The sequence below is a fragment of the Coturnix japonica genome, chromosome 10 (assembly GCF_001577835.2).
Source record: "Coturnix japonica isolate 7356 chromosome 10, Coturnix japonica 2.1, whole genome shotgun sequence".
In the NCBI taxonomy this organism is placed as follows: Eukaryota; Metazoa; Chordata; class Aves; order Galliformes; family Phasianidae; genus Coturnix; species Coturnix japonica.
The window spans coordinates 535,812-552,445 of record NC_029525.1 but is presented as its reverse complement, the minus strand read 5'-3'; positions in this window follow the sequence as shown (position 1 = coordinate 552,445).

The window sequence follows — 16,634 nt, the reverse complement described above, 5'->3', positions numbered from 1 at the left end:
CGCCGCGCTCCGACTGACCGCGCCGCGCCGCGCCCCCCTCCCCCGAGCGCTTGGCCCCGCCCCCTCACGTGGCCACGCCCCTTCTTGCCCACGCCCCGTCCGTGCGCGCAGTGCACGCCGGGAACATACACCGACCCAAACAAAGGCGGCGCGGCCCTGTTGCGCATGCGCGCTGCACTCCTGCTCTTAGCGCTGCGCATGGCGGGTCTGGGCCGCGGGGACACGGGGCGGGATGAGCTCCGGGATGAGCTCCGGGATGAGCTCCGGGGGTGGGATCAGCTCTGTGGGTCTGACCCACAGCCCCCCTTGTACGTGATAATGGTGCTTTAGAGGCGGTCAGGGGACCTACTGACTCGTAGCACAGATCAGCAGGAGCCAGAAGGACATACGGACCCATAACTCAGGTGTATGGAAACCAGGACATGAAGACCCATAGTTAGATGAGTAGGAGCCAGAAGGCCCTGCAGGCTCCTAACGCGGATAAGTAGGAGCCAAAAAGACCTACAAACCTGTAACCTAGATATATAGAAACCAGGATCTACAGACCCATAGTTAGATGAGTAGGAGCCAGGAGGACAAACAGGCTCCTAACATGGATAAGTAGGAGCCAAAAAGACCTACAACCCCATCACCTAGATATATAGCAACCGGATAGATCTACAGACCCATAACCCTGATAAGTAGGAGCCAGCACAAGAGAAAGGGAGTGTGGCCATGAGCACACACAGCTGCTCCTTGCAGGGCTGTGCAGGCCCTTGTGCTGAGCAGTGGGACACGCAGCCTGCAGTGCTGTGGGATGCGATGGGTTCATCCCGCTGCTATAGATGCTCTTCAGCCGCTGGGAGCTGAGCTGCAGCACATCTAGGGAGGCCTCACCCCTCCTTGCCCTCTCCCATGCTGTGTGTCCCTGTCCCTGTGCTCACAGCCTGCAGGCTCTGCTGCTTTGGGGCCTTCCTGATTCCCAGTGCTTGTGTTGCTTTGGCAGGAAGTGACCAGCTGTTGTGCAGAGCATTGGCCTCCAGCCAGAGCCCGAGTTCAAATACAGCACAGCTAATGGCCTTTCCCCCTTCCTCCGTGCTTAAAGCCGTGCTCACAGCCATCATTCTATTTATAATACCCAGGAAAAGCAAGCTGAGACTTTCCCACAGTGCCGGCCTCGCAGGCGATTGTTGTTCGGGAAGCTGGAATGTACACGATATTATTTTTGAATCCCCCGGGAAGGGTTTTATTGCGTGTCCCCATCTGTGCCAAGGAACGCTGTGCTGAGTGCGAGGTCTCCTGCTGCAGCCCGGGGCTCTGAGAAGCTTTGTGAGATGCTTTGGGTGTCTCTGGACATGTTCTTTCCTGGCCTGGGAACACTTCTTGTGCTGCAACCACCATGAGATAGGACTGGTACCTCAGACCAGCTTTGCTGTTGGCCATGCCAGTTTTAGGATTCATCATCCCAAATTTCAGGTGATTACATCTGAAGACCTTGTGTGTTTAAGGGCCTGGCAGCCTCATGGTGCTGCCTGGGGTGGAGACCAGGTGAGGAGGAGATGACAGGAGGACAACTGCTTGGTCACAGCCTTCCTGAACATGGGACTGACAGCAGAGATGCTACCCAGGTGTTCAGGGCTGAGGAGGACAGCAGAGTCCCCATGGGAAGGGACCATCTCTCAAACGTTTGCTCTGCATTATTCCTTGTCACCTATCCTGGCCATAAGTTCATGTGAGAAATGGCCGTAAGCACATTCCCCCCTCTGTCTGGCTCCATGGCAATGCTGTCATCAGCCCTCCTGCTGCCCTTGCAGCCATGCAGGCCACAGATAAGGAAACCCATGCTGCTGCAGAGACAGTTGCACTAGGGAAGCTGTAGCCTTTCCCTCTGCCTGCTCCCATAGTGAGTACTGCGTGATTTTCCCTTGGCTGTGCCCCCACCATTGCAACCAGAACCTCAGAGCCCTTAGTACCATGTAGCTGGCTGTGTCGGAGGGGTGCTGCTTCACGGAAAACATTTAGGATCGGAGCTTTGAAATTAAAGATAGGAAAAGGTCTGTAGCTTTCCAAGGAATTAATACCCTTTAGTTATTTAAAGTAGTCTAGAAATGTGCCATTCGGGATTTTCTAGAGCTGAGAACGTATCTGGCAATACAATTACATCTTCAGCTGCAGCCTTTTCACCCTGCTCTTGTGACTGCTCTTTTTCTATGTTAGGATCTTGTTTTGCTAAGGAGAAAAGAAATACCAAATGGAAGGCTGCCAAGAAATGTTGTTTTCATGCCACTCAGGCTGCCAGTTTGGCCTTCCTGGGCTGACACGTATTGCATTACCAGTGCTGCAGCACCAGCAGCATTCCTGACACCTGGTTTTGGCTTCCCATGTTTTTGGCTGAGCTGTGGATGTGCTCAGGAAAGCCAGTCAGTCCTGCAGGGCTGTGAGGCTGGAATCGTATCTCAGAGCTGTCGTGTGATTGTCCATCTTGGGGATGGGCTTTAATGGTTGAAGCAAGCCACAATGATATAGTTTTCTACTGTTCCTTCATATTTCCGTCGCAATTAGTACTGTGTCCAGGTATGGAGCCCTCAGTACAAGAAAGACAGTGAGCTGTTGGAGAGGGTCCAGAGGAGGGCCATGAAGATGATCAGGGGCTGGAGCACCTCCCCTATGAGGACAGGCTGAGGGAGCCGGGCTTGTTCAGCCTGGAGAAAAGAAGGCTGTGGGGTGACCTCACTGCAGCCTTTCAGTACCTGAAGGGAACCTATAATCAGGAGAGGTCTAAACTCTTTGAAAGGGCTGATAATAGTAGGACAAGGGGAAATGGTTTTAAGTTGAAAGAGGGAAGATTTAGGTTGGATGTTAGGGGGAGGTTCTTTACTAGGAGAGTGGTGAGGCCCTGGAACAGGCTGCCCAGACACGTTGTGGATGCCCCATCCCTGGAGGTGTTCAAGACCAGGTTGGACGGGGCCCTGGGCAACCTGATCTAGTAAAGGTGTATGTTTGGTGGCCCTGCCAGGCAGGGGGGTTGGAACTACATGATCCTTGAGGTCCCTTCCAGCCCGGGTCACTCTGTGATTCTGTGTGTGTGAATGAGTTGGTTCCCTGGCAGACCTGCCTGGAGCTGGGTGTCATTGCTGAGGCACGCTGCTGCCATCCACTCTGTTTTTTAGTGACCTCTGTCAGAATTCGTTACTTAGCCATTAAGTGGTGTCAGTGCAGAGTTCATGCATGAGCTAAGTTGAAAATCTGCTACGTGTGAATTAGTGATGAGAGAGAAGCAGGTCAAGGAACATGTTGTTTCAGAGCACACTGAGCTTCAAGCTTAGCAGAGGTGATACTGGTGCATCCAAGATCTTGAGCAAGCAGAAAAAAGAACATGGGCAGGGGCTGAGAGCTGGTGGTAAGACATGGCAGCCAATCCATCAGTCCTGTGTGGTTCTGCATGTCACCAATGAGCAGTGTGCTCTGAAGATGCTCTAGACCAGCCCCCAAGCCTTTGCAGGCATCAGAGAGGGCTCTGCTTGCATCAGTGGGATGGTCATGGGGTGAGGTGCTGCTGCAAAAGACACATGAATCCCCGGCAACACTGCACAGTGTCAGGATGGGTTGCCTTGCAGAAGCAGGCAGTGTTTTACCTCAAATACTGGAAAAAGATACCTCCTGTGTCCATGTTCACTTGGCATAGCACCACCTGGAAATGAGATGTGATGGAAAAAATAAGCCACAAAGAACAAAGCCTGCAGCAAAGGCAGGAGTGTGTGAGAGGTTCAGGCATGTGGCTCCCAGCTTGTGGCTGCATCAGCTCGCTTCCCCTGGTCAGAATAAAGACATCTGTGTTTCTCTGCCTCTGTTTGCTGTGATGGGAGGATGCTCACAGCTTCTTTTCTGCGTCATCTTGGCCTCCCTGTTCCTCTATGCCCAGAGCCCTTTTCTTTGGCTGCTTGTGAAGTCGGTTCATGCTGTGGGATATAGCCAAGCCCTCCCAGTGCAGGCTCTGATGAGTGGCACCAAGTGCCGAAAATCAGCCCTGGGGAGATATCTGAGGGCAAATTGCTGGTAAAGAGAGAGGAGTGCTTTGCTGGAGGGACCTGCCTGGGGAAAAGGAGGCCTTTTGGCAGTTAAATATTGTGTTTAAAACATAAAAGCAGGAACATGCTTCCCGGTGTGCAGACAAACACAAGCTGTGCCTTGTTTTGTGGCACACTGATGGGTGCAAAGGAAATGCTGTGGCTGATAGAAAGCCAAAGGGCTGGTGGATGTGACATGGAAAGCAGAAGGGCTGTGAGGAGGTGCCTTGCTCTGACACGCTGCACATCTGAATCCTGCGAGGTCTTTGTATTGATTTTTGTAAAAGCCCTTTCAATTACTTTTGCAATGAGCTCATTCTTTCTGGCACACTTCCTCTCCCTTGTTCATTTGAAACAGGCTTTGTCACGCCTCTCCTCAGCCCTTTGCATGTGAGCTGGGAATAAGCAGCTCTGTTGCTGTGCTCAGGGATAAGCAGGCACTTTTGGGGCATCTTGGCTGCTTTTTGGCACTGTGTGATGGTGGGTTAAATGGAGCTGGAGGTGTTTCTGATAGAGCTGTCTGAAGTCAGCCAAAATACTGCTGGCGTGCCCTGCACCAGCACAGCCAGGCTCACTCAGGAGCTGCCTTTTCTTCTGTCTTGGTGTTTGGGTTTCAGGCACGTTGTGAAGTGATGCTGGAGGCTTTGCCTTGGCTGCTGGCTGGGCAGCCTGGTGGTCCAGGAGCATGGATTCTCTCCAGGTTACAAAGCTCCTGCTTGCTGAAGCTGCTAGAAACAAAGAGCTGAGGAGCTCACAGACCTGTCCAGGCAAAACACCTTCTCTGTTTGCTCTAATAATACTGTCTTTCTCAATTCTACACCTTCATAACAATGTGTCTGGGCCTGTTTTAATCCACTGGATCACTTGGAGGCTACAGCTGAGGTCTGGTATCCAGATGTTTCCCAAACCTGATCTTGCCTCTGTCCCATCCTGGAAGAGGCAGCACCATTCCTCTTTCTCATGTTGCCTGCACACATTTGGGCTTAGGATCGTTCCTACAGACCCCAAACCTCATGCTCCTATTTGGCTCTCCCATGGCTTCTGCTCTTGCATTGTGTTCCCATTCCCATATGGTCGGATTCATAAAGCTGATGTTTCTGTGGCCCCACAGGAATTTTCAGGCTCAGTGGAACCGCTCAGGGTTCCCCGTTGAGGCTGGCTGTGTGTTCACCCTCCAGATTGCTTGGGAATTAAGGCAAAGAGAAGAACACTGTCCTGCAAAGCCACGTGCCTTGCTTGCAGCCTGGGAGCTGAGGCATGGCTTCTGACTTTGCTCTGCAGTCCCTGCATCTCAACCACAACCCAGGACACTGATCAACCTGAAGCTGCTGGTTTTCTTGTGGTGGCCTTCTGTATGTGTTCCAACTGCTCTGTGGATATTTTCAGTGTGAGTATCAATGGGCACAGGTGCTTGTCTCCTAGAATTTTCTTCTTTAAGGTTTAATGGATATTTTGCCAAGAGCTGGAGGTCGATTGTTTATTCATGCTATGGATTGCTAAGCTGCTTGATGCAGTAGAAACGTGCAGCCCTTTCTATTGGCTGTCTCAAAGCCACCTATTTCACTTCAGTAGTGTTTCAAAGTTGCTGCATTCTCTGGTGTTTTTTTGTGTTTTTTTAAGGTGTTATTTAAATTCCTCATTTAAAATTGCATTCTTTATTTGAAACAGACCCAGAGATCTCTGTTGGGTGTGCAGAGAGGAAGAAACCTCTTGTCTTGGAGTCGCCATCCCTGGCAGTGTTCAAGAAGCGTCTAGATAGGGAGCTAGGAGACATGGTTTAGGGGTTTCCTGTAGGTATGGTAAAGGGAGGACAGCTGGACTAGATGATCTTATAGGTCCTTTCTAACCTTATGGTTCTATGATTCTATGATTCTATGATTCTGGAGGAGTAAATTCTGTATTTCTTCTGTAGGCTCCTTTTAAGGTAGATGATGAGTTGCTCTGGGTTTTCATCCTGCAGGGAAGACCATGGGCCCTTTTTGGGGCTCTCAGCGTGCATAACAAGCTGTAGTGTGTGTAAAACTGTGGGAGACATGAACATGCATGGAAAGGTTTTGTGGGAAGACTTCCACCTGCTGACAGCGCTCTGCCCAATGAAGCCCAGGGCACTGCTCCCTCCTTTGTCCCAAGGGCCATTTCTGCTTCCAAATGGGTGCCCTAGCACAGTTGTTCTCCCCCAAATACAGGACTTCCCATTCCTCTTTTGTCAGCTCTGTGATGTTACTGTTGCCCATTTCTCCCTTTTTTGCCCTGTAGAGATGCCCATGGGTGTCTAGGATGGTGCTGGGTGCTCTCTTGCCCACATCCTCCCGACATGCAGCTCCTGCCTTGTAGTGTGTGAGCGCTCTCCCTGGCGGGTTCTCTGCAGGGGTGTGTGCTGCACATTGTTTTTCAGCATTGTTAGGAGAGCAGTGGGAATCTGGTGTGGATTTCTTAGCTTGGAACACATTCAGATGCCAAAACTTTTCATGCTGATTACCTAGCAGTTCTCCTTGTTCCAGGGAAGTGTTGTTTGAACAAAGCTTCACGTGAAGAATGGAGAGAGGAAATAAAAGTAGGGGGAAGCAGGAAAAGGGCCTCTCCGGGCTCTGCATGGCTTTGCTCACAACTAAGGACTCCAACACCTTTGTGCTGCAGGTGCATCAGGCACCAACATGGAAACCAAAAGCCTCTTCCTCAAGAGCCCACATCTGCAGTTATTTCCAGTACCGTGCCCTTGTGCTACTCTGCATCCTGCAGTGCTTAGAGCTCCAACTGCAGACACTGAGAAAACCCGAGCTTGGGAAAAATCTAATTATTTCCTAAGGAAGAACTTCAGGAAATGCCCATCAAACAGCTGTGCAGGGAATTCCTGAGCAGGTTTCCTTTGCTTCTTTGAAATTCTGATCAAAGCTTAGTGAGATACCTGCACAGAGGAATTTCCCAAGCAGGGCACTGAAAGCTTCACACCGCAATGTCTGCACGATGCTGGAGCTCCCACATGTGCTTAGTGTTTGGATAGCATTTTTAGACCTGCTGGAACCTGTGGGATGAAGTAATGTGGGGCACTGTGTGCCATTGAAAGGACTTGTGAAGTTACTCCAAGGGGCAGCTGTCACTTGGATCCTTCAGATCCCAGCTTCCTCCTGTCTCTGGGTGCATGGATGGCAGCAGTGTTGGGAGGGACCAGCAGCACCAACATCCACCTCCTGGTGTGACCCCAGGGAGTGACTTTGGGACAGGGCCAACATAGGGGACCTGCCAGGTGAAGGGGTGGATTTGAAGGGAGTGGCAAAATATCCTCCTTGTTTTTTCCTTTTTTAATGATTCAAGCCTATTCTGAACACTAAAACTTAAAAAAAATATTTGGGAAAATATTAAAGTGCCCCTTTTGGATCAGTGGGATTTTGTTTGTTTGCTTGTTTTTGAGGGGAGCTATTTACAAAGTCCTTCCCAAAATATCTGCTGGGAACTGCTGGTGCCCCCACCCCACCATAGGAGCCCTGGGCTGGGAACACAGAACACAGCAGTGCCTGCTGCTGGGGAGGCCATGAACCAGCCTGTGCATCTCACAGCCTATAACATCTTTCCAAACCAGCCCCTTGCAGCCCTTCCTGCCTCTTCAAACTGCACAAATCTCCATCCAGAGCGAACCTTGGAGCTGCCCTGCTTCACTCGCCCGTTCGCTTTTGTCCTTGCATTGCATCTCCCCGCAGCGGTCTGCCGACGCCTCGCTGCTGCAGGCTGAGAGCAGCGTGGATTTCCTCCCAGCGTGACGGTGGGGGTCACTCTTTCACAACGAGCGCTTTCTTCCCGGCTCGATCAGCTCGGCCCCGCGTCCCGCTGAAGCCCAACCGGGATTTCAGCTTTTGGGACTGCCTGCCCTGGAAAAAGTTAGCAACATCTTTGATAGCGGAAGTGTGCCGCAATTAGCTGCTTCTTGTGGGTTCAGAAGTTTGCTCAAACACTCTGTGAGCCGCCTGGATTTCTCTGAGTCTGGATCTGAGTTGGGATCTGTTCACCCTGTAGCACTGTGGATCCATCCCCTTGCCTCCCACTGTGGCCATTGTCACTGTCCCCTCCTGGGCCCCCCAAAGCCGAGGGATGGCTGGCTGCTGCCTCCCTAGCTCTCTCCCCATCCTTTCACTCATCTCGGCTCCTTCCATTGTGCCCTCCACCTCATAACACTTTCTTGCTGCAGCCCAGCCCAGCCAGGAAGGGAATTTGGTGCTGCTGCACTGTCAGCTCAGCCTTGGGGTCACCCTAGGACCAGCCTTGGTCCCATCCCTGGCAGATGAAGGGATGGAGTCAGTGGGTCAGAGCATCCTTGGGGGTCCGGCTCTGCTGTTATCTCATGTGATAGCCACCACAGGGCAGGCGAAACCATGTGGGAACTTCCTGGCCCCATGGAGGAGGTGGAAGGGAATTGGGGAGCCATCAGTGATGGGAACCAATAGCAGAACGAGGGGTCTGTGTGACGCCTGATGTATTTTCCTGTGCTGCATGTCATGTCAGACCCGGGTATCCCATCCTCTGCGTTCTGAGCAAACCTACCTGCGCTTTGTTTCCCGCACCAGGTGAAGAGTTGCAGTGTTATCCATTAACAAGAGTTAGTCTCGTAACCATAGCACTTGGCTAAATATTGCTCGAGGCCACAAACCTGGGCCTCGGGTCCCCCTTTACTGCAGCATCTTGGGGGCAAGCAGGACTGTGTGGGTCCTGGATGGATTCATAGGGGTGACTGAGCCCCATTGTGAGGGCTTGGAGGCTGCAGCACTGTGATCACTTTGGGACTTGAGACTCCTTCAGAGCTGAATGATGTTGGTTTTTGGGGATGTTGCAGCACAACCTGGGGGAGCCCATAGCGCAGGGGACACACAGACACCCTGGTTGTTCCCATTTTTCCTGCCTGCTGCTGGCAAAGCCGCCCTTCCTGCTGCCTGGCTGAGTGGCCCAAACCAGACCCCATTTAATTCAGCAAGTCATGAATTCATAATGCTTATTTACCACGCAGGGCCATGAATATTTGATGGCTCACCGAGGAAAAGCAGAGGGGCTGGCATGGAGCATGGCTGTACCAAAACAGGGATGGAAGGATGCAACATCCCCCCACTGAGCCCTGCAAAGCTGGATGGGCAGGGGCTGCAGCGCTGGGCCAGCAGCTGGAAGATGTCAGCTCGAGGGAGCCAGGCGCAGAGGGGGAACTGCAGACTGGAAGGGACGGAGGGGAATTCTGAGAGCGCGGGGGGCTCAGGCATCTCCAAGCTGTTGCAGCTGCCTGAGCCTGATGGGATGCGACGGCTCCAGCCAAGTGTGCGGCCGCACTTGGGCTTGTCCTCAGCATCCTCATCCCCATCGTGAGTGACGTGGCCCAAGGATGCTCCAGCTGCCCCCACCACACAGATAAGGTGGCCCTGAGCCAGCAGGGCTGTGATGGCACCCACTCCTCGAGTGACGCGTGGCTCCTCCTGCAATGCTAACACAAGCCAGGCCAGCCCAAGTGACAGGAAAACCCTTTTAGGGTAGCAAGGACCCTACTGGCTGGTGCTTTTATCTGTCCCTGGGGAATGCAGTGGCTGCACTGACAGCCATGCTGCCTGCCCCAGATTTTGCTGTTGGGGCCCCAAACCCATGGGATCACACCAGACCTGGAAGAGAAGCTGTGGGGATCTTCCCTGCGGGGGTGACCCAAAGGACTTACAGCCCCCTTTTGGCTACAGGAATGGGGACAGCACAGAGCTGGCTGGACCACAGTGGAAATTAAAGCCATTCTGGGGAGCAGAGAGAACATTCCATGCTGTCTGAGGGACATGAGGGTGCTAGCCCATGTTGGGGTGCAGCACCTCAGTGCTCACAGCCCTTTGCATGCCCTCCTCCCTTCTCAGTGGGGACGTGACTCTGTTCATGCTGGTGGAGCTTAGGGGATCTGGGAGCATGGCAGGCTCAAACATCTCTACTGTGATTTATGACTGCAAATGTTGAGGAGCCTCCTGCAAAGGCCCACACTTCACTTCCTCCTGGTGGAGCAAGGACAGAGCAGATTGAGGCAACCTCAGCAGGGTGACAGTGCAGCAGAAGAGGGAGAGAGGTCAAATGGGGCCAGTCTCAGTGCTCACCACAGAGCTCTGAGTTCCCCAGACTGGGTGCATGCAGCACCAGGATGTGTCCCAGTGCCTGTTCACACACTGGTGCTGTGTCCCTTTGGCCCTCTCCCCAGCTGCAGTATTTCAGAAGGAGCAAGGTATCAGGGGTCAGGCACAAAGGCAGCTTTGGCTTCCCTCGACTGAGTGTGATGCTGCTTGTTGTTCTAATCAATTCATCAGTGGTTTTGACCAAATAAGTCAAGAGCATGGAGAGATCACTGAGAGGTCCCTCGCCCCACACTGCCCTGCCTGGGCCAGGGATGGGAGCCATGTCCCCTCTGCTCAGCGCTGGGGATGGGGACAAACGAGGCTGTGCCCAGTACTTGCCTTGCCCCACTGAAGTGAGGGCTCTTCCTCCACCTCCTTGCTCCAGGAGTTAAAACCTTCCCTCCGCCCTGGCGCTGCCGATGGAAAGTTTATATATAGCCTTTTGTTTTTGCCAGCATCCCCCTTGAGTTTAAATAGCTCTGCCCCGTCCCTGCTGGTGACCCCGGATGTATTTATAGAGAGCTATCATGTTGGTGCTCTGCACTGAGCAAACCCAGCTCATGCCATGCTCCCACAGCAGCGGCCTTTGCATGGAGACCTGGAGGGCAGGAGGGAGGCAGCTGGGGGTCACTGCTTGGGGGCTGCTAGCTGCAGCAGTGCCAGGCAGTGGGGCTTCCTTGACAGTGGGCACGGAGGGGCTGCTCTGGCATATTCTGCTGTGTGCATTGCCATCATTAGGCTCCAGGATGCGTGCTGCCAGCTGCATTTCTCTCAGGGCTGCCATTTCATGTGCCCCCTTCTCTCCTTGTGAATTACATTGGGGAAACCTGCCGTGGGTGTGAGCAGCACCCAAGGGTTAACCAGGAGCCCGCTGCCACCTCTCCCCCACAGCTCCCCCATTGGTGCCCGGCTCCACTCTCACCCCGGAGGTCTGCACCGCTGCCGGCCTCCCTCCCATCTCAGCTCTTGACTATTTAAGGCAAATCTCCTCTCTGGACTTTAAACAAAACCCGGCTCCTCTCGCTCTCCTTGTTTTAAATAACTCGCCTGGCGTAAACATAATGAGGCATGAGCCTATAAATCAGTGGTTCCCAGGGCTTGCCTGGCAGGGCGCGTGCGTGCAGGGGGCTCGCTGGACCCCTGAGCTCTGGGGCTCAGCCAGGAGCTTTTAGGGTTCCTTGGGGTGTAGGAGGAGAGATTACAGGGCTCCAGGGTGGGGAGGGGGTTGCATGTGGGAGCTGATGAAATTATGGGGTTGCCAGCATTAGGGTAGGAAAACAAAAGTTGCAAAACAGCTTCCAGCATTGCCCCTCACTTGTGCTGAGGCTGGAATTTTCCAGGCCATATCCCCTTCCTGAAGATGGATTATTCCTGGGAAGCTGACATGGAAGCACTTACGTGTGGGAGGAAGGGGAAATGGCGAGGTTGGAGCTGATGGGGAACCATGGATTGGGAGCCACCAGAGGGGTGGTGGGGATCTGTTACAAACACAGACCTTGGAAGCGCTCACAGCATCAGTGATGCAACGAGTGTTTGCAGGAATGTGGGATGTGGGGAAATGCCTGGAGCTCAGGCACCAGTGCAGCATGCAGCTTGGGGTCGGTCCCATCAGCTGAAGTGCTCAGTGCTCAGTGTTTACATGCTGTGGTCAAAGCAGAGCAGAAGTAATTGCAGCTCATCCTAGGAACCATCCCATGATATAACTCTGTTTTCTGCGGTTTCCAAGCTGTGCCAAGCATTAATCGTGAGCTGAGCTCCTTCATGCTGGATGTCCAATATACCAACATAAGCGGGTTCATCTAAACAGTCCAGTTTAAACAAGTCTGGCATTTCTGGGATGAAGGATTGGAAAGATGGATGGCTTTGGTTTGCTGCCAAAGCTTGAAACACTGAGGGGAGAGATTTGGGGTGTTCTGGGGACAGAGACAGGGACATTCCCTGATCCTGTTTGGAACACCTTAGCTTTGGCTGAGCCATGAAGCCCTCAAAAGCCCTGTAGGCTTGGCAAAGCCATGGCGAGCATCTTCTGCACGGGGATGGCAATAGGACTTATGGGAAGGTGCTGCCATAGCATTGGATTTCCTGACTCTGGGACGCCACCTACTCCAGCAGGATCAGTAGAGCAGCTTCTTCTGAGGTGGTGATGCTTCACTTAGATCTCATCCTCACCTGATTCACTAATCCCTCATTATCCACATGACAGAGGAGCAGTAAACAGCCCTTGAATGGGAGCGTAGGTTCTAGGAGGAGGGCACGGCTCTGCACAGGGAATGGCAGGCTGGAGTTGTGAGGCCAAAGCAACCAAGAGTCCTGCATGTGCTTGGTGGGCTGCTATCTCCCCCGGGACGGGGTATAGAAAGTAGAGCCTGATGACTGAAGTGTCCTCAGCGATGCTCAGCATTTCCCAGCCCAACAAGACCTTACAGAACAACAGCAAGGAGGAACAAAGCTGCAAGGAGGCTCCTCCTCTAACCTGGAGGCCACCAGGGGCATGTACATTGAGTTCAGGGATCCCACAGGAGCACCAAGAATCCCAAGGAAGGACATAATAAACAGAAAAGAGCAGATAAAGGGCTTTTCTGGGCTAGTGACCGCTGCTGAGAAAGCACTGCATCCAGGCTGGAGAAGCGGCCATCCTGCATGTCCCATGCCTTGAACCATGGAGCACTGTGGTGCCTGGGGAGCTGAGCAATGCTGCGTGTGCTGGGGCTGCTCGCTTGGGTTTTTGGCCATCTGTTTTTCAAGTCGGAAGGTCGTGTGTACATTGGCTGTGTTGCCAAGGATTCATCCACAACAAGTCCTTTTGTTTTGTTTTCCAAGGTCTCCAGCACATAGAAGGGCTGGACGTTAATTCCTTGCGTGAACATGGGCTTTCTTTTCTTCTTGGAAGATCTCTGGTGGTGCTTTCAGGGATGTTCAGCGAACATATCTCATGGCCCTTCTTGACTTGTAGCTGCTTAACGGCATATTCTGGGAGCACTTCATCCTTCTGTATGCACCATGATGTCTGTTGGTTGAAGGTGATGTAAGAGGATGGAGGACTGGAACTGATGGCTGGAGTCAGAACTGCTGCTGGGACTTGCTCCATCCACTGCAATCTCCAGGGCAGGGAGGGATACCGATACTGATATTCAGAGGCGTCCCAGCATGGTGACACCCAGCACACTCCAACAGATGAGGACAGCGAGACACAGCATGACCTCCCAATGGCTCTGCTTGAGCCCTATCCTGTCCCTCTGCTCCACATGAGCTGGAAGTGGCACAAGTGCCAGAGCTGGGTGCAGGGAGGGCTATCTCAGGGATCTTTCATAAGTAACCATAGAAAAGATTCCCGTTGCTTTATTCACCCATAATTAATATGACAGTGCAAGCAATACATTATTAACCTAACAGTATAGCAGCGTGTTGTTACTGTGCTGCACAAGCCTGGAACTATGCTGACTTTTTTTTTCTTTTCCCTGTGTATTTCATCTTCAAGGCAAAAAAAGGGGAAAAAAAGGGGGAGAAAAAGAAGAGCTTTGGGGCGGACTAAAGCCAGGTGAACTTCCTGGGCAAATAAACTGTAAAAGCCACGCAGCGTTTTGCACCACGGGATTGCAGGCGTGCTGCATCTGCAGTCCATCAGGGAGAAGCCTGCGGGCTTGTTGTTCGCACTCCCGGCTCCGAGAAGGCGCTTCTGTTTGGTGCATTTTTTATTCAGATTTCCTAAACTCGAGCTCTCCTCGCCCCTTTTTGGTCCGAATCCCACTGGGCGGCTTTGGGACGTCACGGGGCGCGGCAAGCAGGGAACGGCCCCAGCTCTCCGCTCCGGCAGCGCTGCCAGGAGCAGCTCCGAAATGCCCATAAAAGCCGCTTTGCAGCGATCTGGTGCGTCTGAGCAAGCATTTGCACACACCTCCGAGCCCCTGTCTTACTCGGTTAGCTTCAGCGCGTCTCCTGGGGCAAGGCAGAGCTGGAGAAGATGGGCAATGACGTGCGGGAAGGAATTAAAGTTTGAAAGCGCTCGGAGTAGCAGCTGCAGGCATGTGATGTCGGATGAGCCCCGGTGTCTCCCCGTTGTGCTTTATGGGACACCCCAAATCCTGTGCTGTTGGAGCTGTCTGCATCCCATCTTTTGGTGCCCGGCTCCCCTCAAATCCCAGCCATCCTTGGTGCTGATTTTCCTCTTTAATAGCTCCCCAGAGTCACTGGGATGCTGCAGAGGGGAGCTCAATACCTTCACCTTGTTGACACCAAGCGCCCTGAGCTCTGCCTTTGTATATCCTTCTGTTGTTCTGGAGACCGTGTGTCGTGTACAGTGTCCTCAGATCCAACAGGATTTGGGTTTCTGAAGAGACAAAGCACTTCTGCTCGTTGGCTTAGTGATTCTGGGTGCTTTGGGCCTCAGTTTTCCCATCTGTAAAATGGGAGCTGCTCTTCAGCTTTGTCACCACTGCCTGGGGACAGAGAGGTGGAAACAGCTGCGGGACTGGGGTGAGAGCTGTGAGATGGGAATGGGGGGTGGAGAAACCACAGGGGAGTCACCAAGGATCTGGGCTGGGGTAGTCTGGCCAAACAGAGGTCCAAAGGTGTCCATTAGCACTTACAGCTCCTAGACTACTAGAAACACGGTGGAGCTACATATTCTTTGGTAATGGTAGATGAAATAAGGTGATATTGTGGTCACAGATGGTGGCTTGGCATGGCTGGGCTGGGTGTTAGGGAAGGCTTCTTCCCTGCAGGAAGGTGGGAACCTGGAGAGGTGGTGGGGCTTCATGCCTGGGGGTTCTTGAGCCAGGACTGGCCTGATCCAGCACTGCTGACAGTCCTACTGTGAGCAAGTTGTTGGTTGGAGGCTCTGCCCACTAACACCATATCATGCTGTAATGGATCTCCAGATGTTTGGATGCCGATTCATACTGAAAACAGCAACTCAGCCCCAAAGTGTACTGCAGCTGTTGGTCAGAAAGGTCTCTGAGACCTGATTTAAGGTCCTGTAAACTGCCATTGGTGACTCCAGCAGAGGTTTTAAAGATGTGAGACTTCCCATACAAGAGTGGGAGGAGGAGAAATCAGTGTTGGTGGTGAGCAGAGGAAAACCCATATTGTGCCTGGAGGATGCAGACTTTCCCATCACCATCCCTCAAACACTTCTGGAAACAACATGGGAACGTCCTCTATGCTCTGGGACAAGTGCCAAGGCTCAGCTTCCAGATAAGCAGTGAGAAACAGCAAAACAGCACAGCACCTCCTCCAGAGTGCAGCCTATATAGGCTTGGGGCTAGCAGGGATGCAAGCCAGCCCCTGTGACAGCCCTATGATCCCCCAAAGGAAACTCGGCCTCTCTACCGGCTGGTAGATGTGCTTTTGTCTTGCAGGCCCTTTTGGGTGCTGTCAGTGCATGCAGCAAGCCAAGTGGGGTTTGTACCAACACAGGAGACGGGAAGACAGATAAAAATGTTTGGAGAGAGGACCTCCATCTGCTGACAGTGCTCTGCTCAGTGCAGCCCAGGACACTGCTCACTCCTTTGTCCCAAGGGCACATTTCTGGCCCATCATCACCTCGGTGCCCCCATAACCCCCAGGGCCATTTCTGCTTCCAGCTGGATGCCCAGCATGGCCTTGGGGGTTGTTCCTCCCCAGCTGCAGGACTGTGTGCTTCTTGCTGAACTTCATCAGGTTTCACCTTGATTTCTCAGCTGATTGCAACCTGTTTTTCACTAAAAGGACTTAAGCAATACCTACCCAGGACCTGATCAGTGGCTTTGAACACCTGACAGCCTTCACTCCCAAACCAGGCTGCAGAGGAGGATGCTGTCAGGTGGGAGATGCTTTGGGGTAAAGAGTGCCGCTGTGAAGACATACTGCATGGAGAAACTTGTTCTGAACCAGGCTCACCCTCTCAGATGCTGCAGCTAAAGCCGCGCACCTTCATGTGGAAGTGGGGACTGCAAAAGAACCCAAAGAAAAGCCCTCAGCCCTCTCCTGTTTCATTGACTCCCACCCCATTGTGTCCTCTGCTTGCTGTGGGCTCCATGTCTTCCTGACAGCCTCACACTGCATTGCTGGAGGCTGAGAAACCCTCGTCCCACTGTGGCCCTGTGGCTGGGGTCAGGCTGGGGGCTCCCCTCTGAGTTTGCCAGGGTTGAGGCGTATTTCTGGTGTGTAAGATGTCCAGAAAATCCAGCCTTCCTGCCCCCTGTAGAACAACATTTAAAATAAGGTATTTGGTTTCTTAGTTAAAAAGTGCTTTTTCTTTTTCCCTTCCCTGAGGACAACAACCTGGCAGGGACTGGGCTCTCTGGCTTAGCAGCTCGTTATGCAGCCTTAGAAAAACAGCTGCCTTGCCACCATCCGTATAAGAGCCCAATGTGCAAATCCTCTGTGCAGTGCATACATGGCCGCAGCTGCTGCAGCCCCAGCCTAGATAGCAAAGAAATGCAATGTCAATGCTCCCACTGCACTATACCTCCTGTGAAGACATGGTCAAGCTTTGTTT